Raw genomic sequence first — 15,340 nt, 5'->3', positions numbered from 1 at the left:
GTTTAGCAGTGGTGGGTGCAGAGGACAAGAGCTTATGTAGAGCAGAGCAGAGGGTGTACCAATGGAGATGTTTGGGATAATAAGAATGGGACTAGATAAAGAAAGAATTCAAAAAAGTTTTGGCAGAAGATTTAAGGATGTCGGACAATTAATGTATCAAGGGAAGGCGCATTCATTGACAGTCCTTGCTGGGAGTTTGGCACTGAAAGTAGGTATTTGATCTTGAAGCATTTTTAGGAAGTATTTTTAGGTTTAGAGTGATCTCGAACACAAAACCCTGGAGTTAAGCTGCTAGCTGCTGCACCTTTTAGTCAGTCACCATGGAAGCATTATTGCGAAGTACGCTGTCCGTAGCACTTTTTTAATTTTATTGTGGACAGTGTCAACCCCCTTGTCACATGCTGGTGTGTAAAGACCCGGTCACGCCAGCACTTACAATTGGACGATTTTGTGGCAAAATGAATTTATAACTAAGGAAACACCATGATTTGATGGTTCCCATGACACAGGTAAAGTAACATCCTGCAAGTTGTTGCTTCAAGTTCAAGTTGGTGAATTTGACCCGCTCATTTGCACTGTTGAGCAGTAGCAAGCCTAGTATTGCCTTCCTTTGAGGGGTTGGAGAAGTGAAGAGTCCAAACTGTAGGATGCTTTCGTAGCTTATTAGCTATTTTAAACCATCCTCTTTCAGTTGGGAGTATAAACTGCTCCACACAAGAGGAATGGTTTGCATTTGGTTGTAGAAAAAAAAATACAGCTTTTGAATAAATGGTGTGGACTGACTTGTTTGGTGTGGACTGACTTGTTAGCAACTGTGCTAACAAGGTTGCTTGAGTTCAATTCCTACGCCACTAAAACGACAGGTTATGCCAAGAAGCTGAGTTGAATATCACCATGCCACTTTCTGGTGTGACCGGGCCTTATTTCACTACAACACATAATTCTCTGCTTCCACAACAAAGTGGACCCTTGTCTTCCTTCAACACAATTTATTGAATATTTTTCAACACATCAGGGTACACACATGTCTGTAGATTATTATATAACCCACCTCTGGGGATATAGAGTGTTATAGCACTGCTCAAGTTAACTTCTTAGTTGCTCACATTCTGCTCTTGAAGCTGAACAATTCAACAAACTGCTGTGGACAGCCAGTTCTGTTTGGGTTAATGACAGTATAAGAAACTCCCAAAAAATAAAAAAGCACCATAAGCAACAGATCTATTTCAGTGCTAGACATCACCTTTCTCTCTTCATAAGCTCACATAAATGTCCGACTATTCACATTGCATTCAGTGTGAGGGCGCTAAACCCTCCAGTCTTAATCTTCTCAATAAGAATATCTCTTTGGTTCCTTATTATCGCTTAATCCAGAACCTCCCTTGTATCCTACTTTTATTATTCACCTATAGACTCTCCTTTGTTGGACCCCAGCACTCACCCTGAGCTGTGTTTAGCATTAACAGTTGACACGTGGCTGTTGGAGGCAGACAGACAGACAGACAGACAGCACCTTCCTTGTCCCGCTTTATGTGGCACTTCCTGGTCATGTGGTTCACCCCCAGGGGGGATGGGGTGGGGCTTAAGGGCCACACCCTCTTTCAAGTCCTCCAAACTAGCCGGTACATCTTAGAATCCTCTCTGTGAGAACTGCTGCTTACCCTCCTCACACACAAAAACACACTCGCACAGAAGCACAGACGTATACAAGGAAGCACATACACACACACACACACTTGTTGGTGTGCATGCAAACAGACACACACTGACATCCTTGACACACATACAGTACAATACACACAAACACAAATCAGCAGCCTCGAAATACAGTACAAAAGGTATGCTGTTGCATTTCTCCGTGAAACCAACTCTCTTGTGTTTTGGTGGTCTCTGCTGATATCGTGAGCTGTGTCGATGTGCTGTTCCTATCATAGTCACCGTCAGACATTTTCCTCATAGGCACGACTCCCTCCTTTCTCTCTCTTTTTGTCTATTTGCTCTACCTGTGTTTTACTCCCACTCTCTGACAGCAATACAGTGATCTTAGTTTGTTAAACACCTCCTTTTATCCATGCATACACATTGACAGAGAGAGATGGACAGAGACGGAGAACGACCACAGAAGTCAACAGGTTATTAGGAGAAGTGTGGGTTCACTGTCAAATGAAAGGGGATAGTGTTACATTCATGGCAAGTCTGAAATTGGCGTTCGCTTTGCAACCTTTTAGGGGTTTACTTCTTCATTAACTAGAGACTGCCTAGTAGATATAACTAAAAGCTACCACTTCAAGTGACTTTTGCACAGGAGCAGATGATCTTGTATGTAATTGTAGTGTCTCTAGTACTATATATTGTACTCACTGCACAAAAAAAAGGATTTTAAAACAGTGGACAGCAGGAACTGCCCAGCTCCAAAAAGCCATGAATGCAGCAGTATTCAAGAAAGGCAGGGTCAAGAACGTCCTGCAAACGCTGAGGTTGAGACCATCCAGTGGTGCAGTGGAGTTGTCTTCATACTGAACAAATATCTAGTTGTAGTCCACATTTCAAGCAATCAAAGCATTAAAATGGCCGTAGTACACGCGGCTAATCCAAATGAATAGTTGATGAGAATGAAGTTGTGGAAAGGGAACATGGTTTTTGATTGGTTTTCACAGTTTTTTAAATGTCTTTAAGAAGTGATCTAGTGTGGAGGAGAAAAAAAAGGACTCTTTTTTTTTCAGCATGTTTGCATTATTTTAAGAGAATGAACTAGATTTCCGTTTTGGTATTTTTTAGATTCTATTAGAACAACACTGTGATGTGACTTTGATTTTACGGACCCAAAGCAAAGTTGCATGATGTGTCACACACAGTGAAATAGGTTAAGGAGCCATCCTGATGGAGGCGGCCCTGTCTGCTCACTGAAATTCTAAGCATTATTGCATTGTATAGGCTGTGACCGTCTCAGCCAAACCCCCTGAAGGATTAGTGACGTGATTGTGGCGTGCTTGCCGTATACTGTAGTTGTCAGATGTGTGAAGTGTTTTACTACCGCGTCCATCCTGTAGAGAGCGCTGTTTAGCCTCTATAACACTGATAGTCTGGCTCTGAGACTTAACAAAAGGCTGACTGAAAACCATACATCACCATTCAGTAGAGTTACACGCTGTTCTCATTTAAACTATAGCTTCAATGGCCACACTATATCATTGTGTCTGGAATATTGACCACTATCAAAAATCATATTAATTATGTACAGTTCCCCACCGTAGAACTCAAAAAGTCTTGTGCACTTTGAACACGGTCTTGTTCTTTCTTCTTGATGAAACTAAAAGTGATATAAAAAGTTGATTTACTGTATATTAGTAAAACATTGTCAACTCTTGTGCTGTAGGCTACATGTGTGCTTTTGGAAAGCAAAAAAAACAGTCTTGGTAGTTAGACGAAGTTATGATAATCAAAGAGCAAGTGATCAACTAGTCGACAACAAAAGACTAGACATCTAAAAGCACCATTCAAGCATATTTAATATTATACTGTTCCCACCGAATAGTTCCCATGAGATATCTTAAGAAAAAGTTTAAAGAAAAACACGAGACGTGACACGTGTGGATCACCTGTGAAAACGGTCTTTCTTCGGAAATAGAAGGAACAAAGGGATGAAAGCACTTTGATAGTTGTAGAAAGAAAGTGGTGTGTGTAAATAAAATAGCAACAAGTTTTAGTCTTAATGTGTATTGGGAGCTCAGTGTAAGAGTATGCTTTGTATGACGGGGTGACGTGATGTTGTGGATCTGGGAACGACACGTCAGTACCCCTTTATCTTGACTCATGATTTCGCTTAGAGGATTTTACTGGAACTTTTGGATTGTACTATGGTTTAAACACTCAATTCTCCAGTCTGCCATCAAAATTGTTCCCGTCAACATTAACTGGTTATTACCGTTTGTCCAAGCCACAAAGTGGGTGCATTTCTCTTGAGGGTCAGGTAAAGGACCATGCTAAATTTTGAAGATCCATATTTGATAGGTTTTGAAAGGAATAGCATCAAAACTACTCCAGAATGGAATGACTTTTACTGCTTTAGCATGCACTAGGCTATGTGAAGTAATTTAAGTGATTTCCATTTTTTGAGAACTTGCAGGAGCCCCATTGCTGCTTTCCTTTTTGATGCGAAATATCAAAACCAGTTAGGTTTCTTCCTCAATGTGTGGAACAGACTTCTGGTTTGTCTCTAAAATGTCCTGCTCTGTCTCTCTTTCATAACCAAATGTGAAGAATCCCTATGGTACTAATATTGCTTGTGTTAAGTGTTTATGAGCAAGGATGAATATTAGACAATTGAAATTATTGTTAACAATTTTAAATAATATCAATATTGGTAATAGCCTCAACAATCTACCATTCTTCACATACTGTATGCTAAAGCTATAAACAAGGAGATATACCCAATGGAGGTAATTTTGGTTCCAATCTTCCCTTTGTATTTTCTGTTAGCAGACCCCTTATCCCGTAAAGCTGAGGTTTTAACACAATCACAGTGGATACGACTAGGTTTCAGATTAGATTGATGCTTTTAAAACATAGCCGCAACCTGTGTGGTTATTGTTGCAGCTTGGACAAAATGGAATAACCAGATTCACACTGATGTCTGTTCACAACTGTTTTGATTCCCAAGTTGTAGCGCTTGAATAGCACCCTTCCGCTAGTATCTCACACTGTCCTTTGTATATAGTTTCCACCATGTTTGTATCACTCCAGAAGTAACTAAAAAAAAAAAGTAAAAAAAAATCAAATCTTACTTGTTAACAGGGTGTTGTGGATGTTGACAGATGAGCTTTCACCTTCACGAGCCTGTTACTGTTAAGGTATTATAATATGATTGAGAGAATAAGAAAGGAAAAGTGTACTTTCTTTTTTTTCAGGGCTGCTGAAGTTTCAAGAATGTTTATAAAATGTATTAAAGATGCAAGATTATGAATACATGTATGAGGTTCCTTTCTGTTCTGTTTTCGGAAGATAGATCGCACATTGAGACACTATTTTCCGGATTCAAATGGATGGGCAGCAGAGGGAGGCAGTGTGTGTCGTGTTTTTTTTGTTTGTTATGGTCTTATAAATGTGACTTAACAGAGGCAAAGGACACCTGGATTTAGAAAACAGAAAAACAAAAAAATAAATACTTTGGATTTGGTAAACAGCTCGCTAAAAGATATAGTAGGAAAAAAAAATCCTGATTTGGTTTCCACATTGGTTTGAAAGGCACTACTTGTAAATGTGACACCTGACACACACTGGTCGGCCCTTTCTGCCGCCCTCCGCCACCCCCCCTTCTTAGACTAACCGGACTTAGTCTTTTGGCATGTGGTTGAAAGTATGATGTTCTGTATTAGACAGCTCCTATATAGACACCTTGACATACCTACCAACACTGGACTGAATTAAAGGGGAAGTCTTGGACCAAATTATTCCCCTCAGTGATCATAACAAAAGTCAGAAAATAATGGACTATATATTGGACCAATTTGCACTGCATTTAAAAACGTTGAAGTTAAATCAATGAATGATGAGTCCAAACAGGGAGTGTTGGTAGATATGCACCTGGAGCCCCAAGCTGTGTCTCCCATGCACGTGCAGAGGCTTGTCTGCATCACAGCACTGAAACATAGCTTTCTCTACTTGTGTCCATTACAGGTAGTCCTGTAAAGCCAATATTCAATCCAACAGTTTGTCTATGGGGCAAACGGGCAAGAAAAAAACAACATTTCAGTGCTGTGTTGTGGATCCACTGTAGCGTGTGCTGTATTATTCTGTATTGGGCACAACACCATATAAGAGCATGCAGAAGACAACAAACAAAACTGCTGGTCGTTAGAGGCATCTGTCCTGTTAGGTAGAGCTCATCTCCCCATTCGATTCTGAATATTTGGTATGAAAGAGATGTTCATTGTGATTAATTGTTAACCAGTGATGTGCATATTAATCATGAAATAAAAAGATGAGCAAAAGATCAGTAAGTGTCACCGTTGTGTCATTTCTCCGACCTTTTTTTACGCAAACATTCGCTCATGCGGAAAGTGCATTTTCACATCTTTGACAAACTTTTTTTTTTCAAATATAGTATATTTAAAAAATAAATATTATCATTTATAATCAACATATTTTACAATTTACATATATACAATCATTGTTAACCAGGAGCAACCATGGTTGAACAGTTAACCCAAACTATTCACTTTTGTAATGAAGTTTGAAAATCAATTTGCTTGAAATATATGATAGGCTCACTAGTCTATAATGAAGGCCTACCAATGTTGGTGAGTATAAATATAAAGTTTAGTTTTAGAGTCCCAACTCAATCTAATATTTGGCCTATCGTATTAATCATTAAATTCATATTTATTTTACAGGGTCCATGCTCAAGCATTCAGTGGAAAACAGTGACTTTGTGCAACTGCAAAATGGGTTGATAAGGAGAGAAAGTTATAGGAGCATATGAGCATCATAATTAAGCCTACAGGGTACAAATAGGTGTTCCAAAATGTAGGCCTAAAAAGAAGCTATTTCAGATAAGGGCTTGTGCCAGATGTTTCAATAGGCTATAATTAGTGATATACATGCAGGTGTGCAAGCAGGTGGAGGCGGGAACGTGCTGAAGAGTGATTCCACTGGGGTAGCCCTTCTTGGAGAGGAACCAAAGGCTCGAAACGATGGACAGGTAGGCTGTCCCTAATTTACAATGTCACCTAAATGTGTACTAAACTGTATGTACAGCACCTGAGTAAATGTCGCCTACTTAATTACTTTCCCCGACTGTGGTTTATCTGGTTCCTTTCAACTCAAAATGTCCAATGATATTGCTCTTTTCCAGCTTCCTAGCTAGCAAAGCTTTCAAAACTAATGGATACGATTAGGTAAGGTACATTAGCTGTGTCGTTGTTGTTCTTCTTACGCAATAACACTTTGAAGTGTTGAAATATCTAACTGCTTGTGTTTCACATGGGTATAGCATACTTTTCACGTTGTTACTTTAGCAACTTTGTCTATGGAACATTTTGTTTCTGGTCCACGTTAACGTTAAAGCTAACTAATCGAGTCGTTCATTAATCGTCAAGTCCATGACGTGTGACTCTTCCTCAAACTTTGAGTGTGGAGATGCATTGTTTTATTTGAATGTGATGTGAATGACTAGTTATATTATATTAAGCCTGATTTAATATTTCTCACACTTTTTTATAATTTCGGTGAACGTTTTAGCCTATAGGCTAGCCTACGATATAGCCTATTAGGGCCACGGTAGAGAGGAAAAATGAGGAAGACGATTTATTGCCATTATGCACAGAATAAAGTCGACATTTCGTGAATAAAGAGGAGTCTACACTGTCGAGAATGAATACGAAATGCCCTGAATACAGTACCCTATATTGCTATATGTGCGGCAGGCGAGAGTGCTGAGCGACCTTCTAGGAATAAAATAATAATAAAAGGGCAACACCCGAAGATAGAAAATATTCAATAACTTCAATCCTATTAGCTTACACACAGACAGTAGCCCTAAAGTGCTACAGTTATTAGTCGAGTTTAGAGGAGTTTGTTTACGAAATAAATAGATTAGTTGTAGCAAAGATGCATCGCAATGTTTTAAGTAATAACAGATGTTCTGTCAACATACAGTATTTCTAACTACGCAGTCTTGAACATGGTATTTCCCCTTTATTCTTGACATTTCGTCCTTTTTCTCGTGCATACTAAAACATTCTCCGCTGATTTTTCACATCCTGTGGCCCTATTATCAATTAAGACAGTTACACTGGTTCAAAAAGTTCATGATTTCAAAAATTTCCACTCCACTGAGCGATATTTATTTTTGCCCAGGTAGGTGCATACTAAATATAATTTTAAACATTCAATTTGAAATAAATTATGGACAATAACAACCTTAATTCAACTTTCTAAAACCGTCTAGTCAGTATAGTCACATGCTGCAGTCTGTATACAATTCTTATTTTCACGATAATGTGTATAACGAAAGTCTCAATTAACTTGTCTCCTTTGTCAAATACAAGAATGTTATATGCCTTTAAAGCCTATACTCTAAAATGTGTTATTGACAATTATTCCCCAAAGTAAACTCAAACTGGATCAGTTGTATGTGTTTCTGCAAAAGCAAGGTGTAAAAATGTTTGGGTAATTGTTGGCGATACATTGAGTTAACCAAAATTTGCTTTAAAGGTGCTAGGAGGAGGGGGCGCCCTTAGCTCAGTTGGTAGGGCGTCCCCCCTCATTCTCCGTGGAAAAAACACACTTTTCCAACATATTCACTTTATTATATTAGCTGAGCCAAGTGGTGGTGTCAGGAACATAACACCACATGTTTAAAATAGGTTTGGTAATGTTCATTAAGTGGATTGTGCCAGTGCTTCTACCCTAGTCTTTGCCTTATGGCATGCCATTGTGTGTGGTTTACATGAGCACAAAGATAACCTGTGAAATTCCTGATGGCGGCCTTCACAGCACTGGTGATTTATATGACAGCTGCTTGGGGACAGCCTATGACGCAAGGCATGGCGAGCAACAGTTGATTGAACAATACACAGCCAATCATTTCCTCTTCAACCGTTGAAAACAGGGAACAGTATAATCTACTCTAAGTCAACAAATGGAAAAAGACTCAAAATGTAAGAATTCAAACAACTTATATACAAGTATGAGAGTTTTATATGAAACTTATTCGGACATCCTTGCAAGGCAAAAATAATTTGTATTTTGAAGTAAGTTCCTTTAGCTTTTAGTCCAGTTGTTATCCAGTGAAAACATGCAGAACTCATTCCTGTTTAGAACTTTTTTTCCGTTTTTGCTAGAGATGACTAGACTTAATTATAGTTTAATTAGGAAGGGTGAAACATTGTAGCAATAATTGTATTTTTGTATTTTTGAATTCTTGTTTTTATTTTTTTTATCAACTTTATAACCACAACAGGGAAAGATGAACTGCATCATGGATGGTGACCTTGTCTACTTCTGCCATTGAAGCTTACCTGAACAGCCAAGACTCTGTATATGTCTATTACCTTTTCAAAAAATTGCAGAAATTCCCTCTATAACGACACATCACTCGTCCCATCACATACTTTCAAGCAGCACTGTATAAGTGTGCCAGAAAAACTAGCTATGAGGTGACAAAGTAAACACCTTAGGTCTTTAGAGAGAGAATAAGGCCCTGTTCTCACGGCAACACGAAACGGTGCAAACGCGGAAATATTCCCGCGGTTGCACTATATCATGTCCATGAAAACAGCAAACGCAGACATGAAACCGCAAGTTTTTGAGATCTACTCCCAGGGAGGATTTTTTGGAAAACACAACGGTTTTGGTTTCGTGTGAACACCGAAACCATTTCCCCTGGTAACGCTGACGTCACGGCTCCACTTCACGTATGCATAGTCTATAACATTTGCTGTCAATACCCACACGCGAGTTATACAGTTAGAAGACAACATAACGTGCAGGGCTTAAATAGGCCTATAACACTCGCCAATTTAGTCTGTAGTCTATTAGTAAGTTATTGAAACCATGCACCCGCCACTTTGTCTGGGGAAAGATTTGTGCTCTGCCGCTTTTTCTAGCAAAATAAACTTGTGTACACGGCTCTCTCTACATTAAAAAACACTATCCATAGTTCAGCGCGCAGCGGTTAAGTTACTGTTCAACAAAAGGAGCATTAAGGCTACGGCTTCACAGTAAAAGCATTTCACTGGCTAAACATTAACAGCATTTCACCGGACAAACGTGAGTTGACTTTTATTTTGAAGTACACCTAACAGGAAAAGTAGCCACTCACAAACCCCCTTCACTATCAGCATGTCTTCTGTTTTCACGAGTTCAATGCGGTGAAATAAGAGGACAGAAAGCTTGTCATTTACAGTCATATGAAAAAGTTTGGGAACCCCGCTCAGCCGGCATTATAATTGACTCTGCTTTCACACAAAAAAAGATAAAAGTGGTATGTCTTTCACTTACCAGGAACAGCTAAGTACTTTGATGTTTTCCAAACAAAGATTTTTTGAAAAGCAGTATTTAGTTTTATGAAATTAAATAAAATGTGAAAAACTGGCTGTGCAAAAATATGGGAACCCTTGTGGTCTTGCTGATTTTAATGCCTGTAACAGCATGTAAAACTGAGGACTTTAAACACAAAATTGGTTGGATTATGTTGTTAAGCCTTGAACCTCATAAAGGTCTATTTAATCATGATAAAAGGTATTTAAGGTGCCTAAATGCAAGTTCCACTTCTCTTTGACTCTCTGCAGAAGTGAGACAGAATGTGATCATCAAAACAGCTCCCAAAAGATCTTAAAAACAAAGATTATTCATTGTCATGGTTTAGGGGAAGGCTACAAGAAGCTTTCCCAAAGGTTTCAATTGTCAATTTCTACTGTAAGGAACATTGTCAGGGAATGGTAGGACGCAGGCACAGTTGCAGTTAAACCCAGGTCTAGCAGACCAAGAAAAGTACAAGAGCGGCATATGCGGCGGATTGTGAGAATGGTTGCACATAACCCAAAGATCACCTCCAAAGACCTGCAAGAACATCTGGCTGCAGATTGTGTATCTGTACATGGTTCTACTATTCAGTGCAATTTGCACCAAAACATCTGTATGGCCGGGTGATGAGAAGGAAGCCCTTTCTGCGCCCACGCCACAGATACAGTTGCATGGAGTATGCAAAAGCTCATTTAGACAAGCCAGCTTCATACTGGAAGAAAATGCTTTGGACTGATGAGACAAAAATTAAGTTATTTGGTCTTTATAAAAAGCAGATGTTTTGGTGCAAATTGCGCTGAATTGTTGAACGATGTACAGATACACAATCTGCAGCCAGATGTTCTTGCAGGTCTTTGGAGGTGATCTGTGGGTTGTGTGCAACCATTCTCACAATACTCCACCTATGCCGCTCCTGTTTTTTTCTTGGTCTGCCATGCCTGGGTTTAACTGCCACTATGCCTGTGTCCTTCCATTTCCTGACAACGTTCCCTATAGTCGAAATTGACAATTGAAACCTTTGGGAAAGCTTCTTGTAGCCTTCCCCTAAACCATGACAATGAACAATCTTTGTTTTTCAGATCTTTTGGGATCTGTTTTGATGATCCCATTCTGTCTCACTTCAGCAGAGAGTCAAAGAGAAGTGCAACTTGCATTTAGGCACCTAAAATACATTTTCTCATGATTAAACAGACATTTCTATGAGGTTCAAGGCTTAACAACATAATCCAACCATCTTTGTGTTTAAAGTCATCAGTTTTACATGCTGTTACAGGCATTCAAATCAACAAAACCACAAGGGTTCCTATATTTTTGCACAGCCAGTTTTTCACATTTTATTTTATTTCATACAACCAAATACTGCTTTTCAAAAAATCTTTGTTTGGAAAACATCCCAGTACTTAGTTGTTCCTGGTAAATTAAAGACATACCACTTTTATATTTTTTTTGTGAAAGCAGAGTCAATTATAATGCCGGCTGAGAGGGGTTCCCAAACTTTTTCATATGACTGTACAATACTTGTACCCCCAAGCTTACACCAACCGCTTTATGAACGTTAGTGGCATTAATTTTCGGTTACAGTAAGGTTTTATGCATCAAATTGTACCAGAAAAGCTATCTACTACTACCTTGTACCGCCAACTGCTGGCTTGGCATGCCAAAAACGGGAAAACTGTCACGTATTCACCGTGAGAACAGGTCCTAAATCATTGTCCCATATACTTCAAACCACTTTGGGCAGAATTGAAACAATTCACAGTTGGACCAGTTAACATTTTAATGTACAGCAATGTTTGATTGGTAGATCTCTATGTGGGATGGTCTAGCGGGCTAGCATCTGATAAAATAATAATAATAATAATAATAATAATAATAATAATAATAATAATAATAATAATAATAATAATAATAATAATAATAATAATAATAATAATAATAATTAGAATTAGAATTAAAATTAGAATGATTATAATAATAATTTATTTTTATTTAAATATAGCACACTTTATAATACTATGAAATCTCAAGGGGAATATAGGACCTCTTTCAATCGGAGCAGAGTCGGTTGTTTTGTGCACTGCAGGTTTCGTTTCAAACACACTAAACAAAGCTGGTTTGAACACCCCCTTAGAATAAGAATAGCTTACTGTTAGGTACAGTTAGAGTTTGGCAGGCAGGTATGTGTTCAGGTACGTAGGCAGTCAGGTAATAACTTGTACTAGTTGCTTGAAAGTATAGAGAAATCAGGACTAGATAACAATACAACAAGAGTTGAGCCTTAACGAGGAAAAAAGGCATCATACTAGAATACAGTATGTAGTGGGTGGTTGAACAGGAAATGAGATGCAGATGAGGAGTTAGGTGGGGCAGTTAATGAGTTGTGTACTAAAACATCACACATATTTCCATATATTTTTCTAAATCAGATAAAGTATTAATTGTAATAAAGTAACCTCTCAATGACGACATAGGACTTCTTCCATGGACCTATAAAGAAACATATAACACTGATAATTATCTCTAGCATCTATTCAGGGCTTAACCCCCGCACCGTTTTGGTGGAGACAGCAAGCAAGGCTGGTGTTTTGCACCTGTTAACTTTATACATTTCCAACTTGAAAAAAACATGTGTTAGCTGGAGTTAAATTATCACCAGACAACATTTGCACACTAGTTTGTTCTTGCAGGAAAATTCAAGTATTTCATTCTTATACTCTAAGTTTCAAGTAAAGGACGCAAATAATCAAATGTGATTAAAGTACATAATGGCTATTTGAATCCATTGATTAATTGAATTTAATGGAAAACTACTATACCGTTATTATTTACCGTTACCGTGATATAAAATTACCTATACCGTGATAGAAGATTTTCACCATAACACCCAGCCCTACATTACATACTGTATTCAATAAGAGTTGTGTGGCATCATGATTAAAATTGAAGATTTTCTTAGGATTCAGAATTACCAAAGCTGGTAGTTAAATATAGTGGCTCATGGGCATTTTATGATGTGGAAGAGACTACTGGAACATAAATGCATGCTTATTTACAAAAAACACAAGATTATAGTTTCAGGTGGAGGAAAACTGTGTAGTAAGAGTTTACCTCTCCAGGGCTGAGGGTCTTAAATATTATCTATTCCATATATTCCAAATACAGGATTTCCAATTGTATAGGGAGATTACGGTCTTAACTAGTTTGTCTTTTTATTTACTTTATTTCTACCCTCCCAAACCATCTGTTTTTCTTGGTACTTATAGATAGCTTACTCCACAAAGGTCTCAATTTATGAAACAGCAACATGTGTTAGAACATTTGTTTGAACAAGCTTACTCAGAGTTGTACTACAAAAGCTGTCAACACTCAGAAATGTATCATGTAGGGACACTATTTGGTAAAACTCAACATATTATGCATATTTAGTTGCAGAGGGAGCTGGCAGCGATATTGTATGGACCTCGAAAACAATATAAACACATCATTCAAACATTAAGTTGTACCACCTCCACCTACTATTACTACAGGCCTAAAGCTGACTTGATTGAACTTATATCAAAATCTACTTTGGCTATAGACATTGTGCCATTGTAGCATAAAAGGGTTATTCTTGCAAAAAACAAACAGATGTTTTTTATCCAAGTTGCACTTTATTTGTAAGTCGATCATAGCATCCATGATAGATGTTATGAAGGATGTAAAAAGCTTGCCTGACCCATACCAATACCTTGCTTCAAGGTAAAAAATTGAATCTTCTTTTCTACATGCAGTAACATACATTATGTAGACAATGTGTTTGCCGTCGTACCAGAATCCTGGACTCCTTTACTTAGCTCTAATCTATTATTAGTGGAGCAGTCAGTCCTCCATCAAATGTCTCATTCCCAGCTGTGCCTAGTCATTGTATCTCCTACGTCTGTACACACAAGAGAAGGTGTAAGGTACCTTGGCCCTTAAGTTTGTGAGCCAACTGTGGTTTCATATGAGGTGGCTATTGTTAGAATGTTTGTTATTTTCTGGGGGTCACTTGAGGTGTTGAGTATTGGATCCTGCCTCCATGTGTCCTTCTCTTGTCTTGCCCTTACTCCTGGTCTCCAGTCAGACAATGAAGTAAGTGGCTGGTGCATGTGCACTCAGAACTAGAAAGACTCCGAATTTAAATGTTTTCCTCTGATGAAGAATGAACCTTCCACATTACGGTGAAACAGGAGAAAAAGGTATGGTTTGAGTCATTTGAATCTCATGCAATAATGTATTATTCATCATGTTTTTCATGTTACATGCACTTCATGATGATTAAACAAATAATGTTTCTTAATGGCAATATGTGAAATTGGAATAATATTGATTATATATGTTCTAATGTTACTTGAGCTTTTAGTTCTAAAATGACAGTAAAACAATTGCAGTGGAATATTAAAGAGAATATGAGCAAGGCCTACAATTATGGCAGGGTTGCTTATTATAGAGACTACATTTGTACAAAAGCTTTTCTCTTTCTCTTTAACCCTTGTTTGCTTTTAAGTGGTGACATTGTAGTGATGATTTCCTTTGATGCTATGTCTACTATAGTAGCATGATTTTAGATATTTTATTTTATATAAGGGAGCTTACTGGAATATATCCTAGGTTTATTGTATACATTGAAAGTAATAATGTCACATGTTCGAAATTATACTTACCTGTAAAAGATAAGAAGTGACCTTGATCAAAATTTCCTTAACATTTTATGTTTTTCTTTTCTATAAAAAATAAAATCATAGGCACAAATAGGAATGAGATGCCTTCCACCACAGGACTTAATTACACCAGGTAAGTCCTTGAGAGAATTGCTGCTTTATATTGCAAATATCCCTTTTATGTGCATGACACTGTAACATGCGAGATATGTCTAATCAGACAATGATCTATGACAGGTCTGTGTATATGAGGTGATTATATCGTAATGTGAATGTTGTGAATGTACCTCAACAGTTCTGTGTATCCATGCATTAATGGACAGTCAGATCACAGATTTTCAGCTACCCAGCATCCAGTTAAAACTCCTCCAGTTAAATCCGCAAAGGGAAAGTTTAGAAACTCACAGGTATCGCGCTAGCGCTACTGTTGCCCTTCATGGTCTGTACCATAGAAGCAGCATAAGGCTTTGCTGCCCTCTAATGGTTGTAACTTTTCACCCTGCTGCAGCTTAGCCTGCGTTCTAATACCCATACTATCTACTATTTAGTACGGTAGAATAAAGATTTAAGATGTCCCAATTCTTGTGGTCAGATTTAGTATGCTTAAAAACACTCTATGATGTTTCCCTACATTA

The sequence above is a fragment of the Ammodytes marinus genome (genome assembly GCF_949987685.1).
Source record: "Ammodytes marinus genome assembly, chromosome: 9".
In the NCBI taxonomy this organism is placed as follows: Eukaryota; Metazoa; Chordata; class Actinopteri; order Uranoscopiformes; family Ammodytidae; genus Ammodytes; species Ammodytes marinus.
This window is presented reverse-complemented; position numbering follows the sequence as displayed.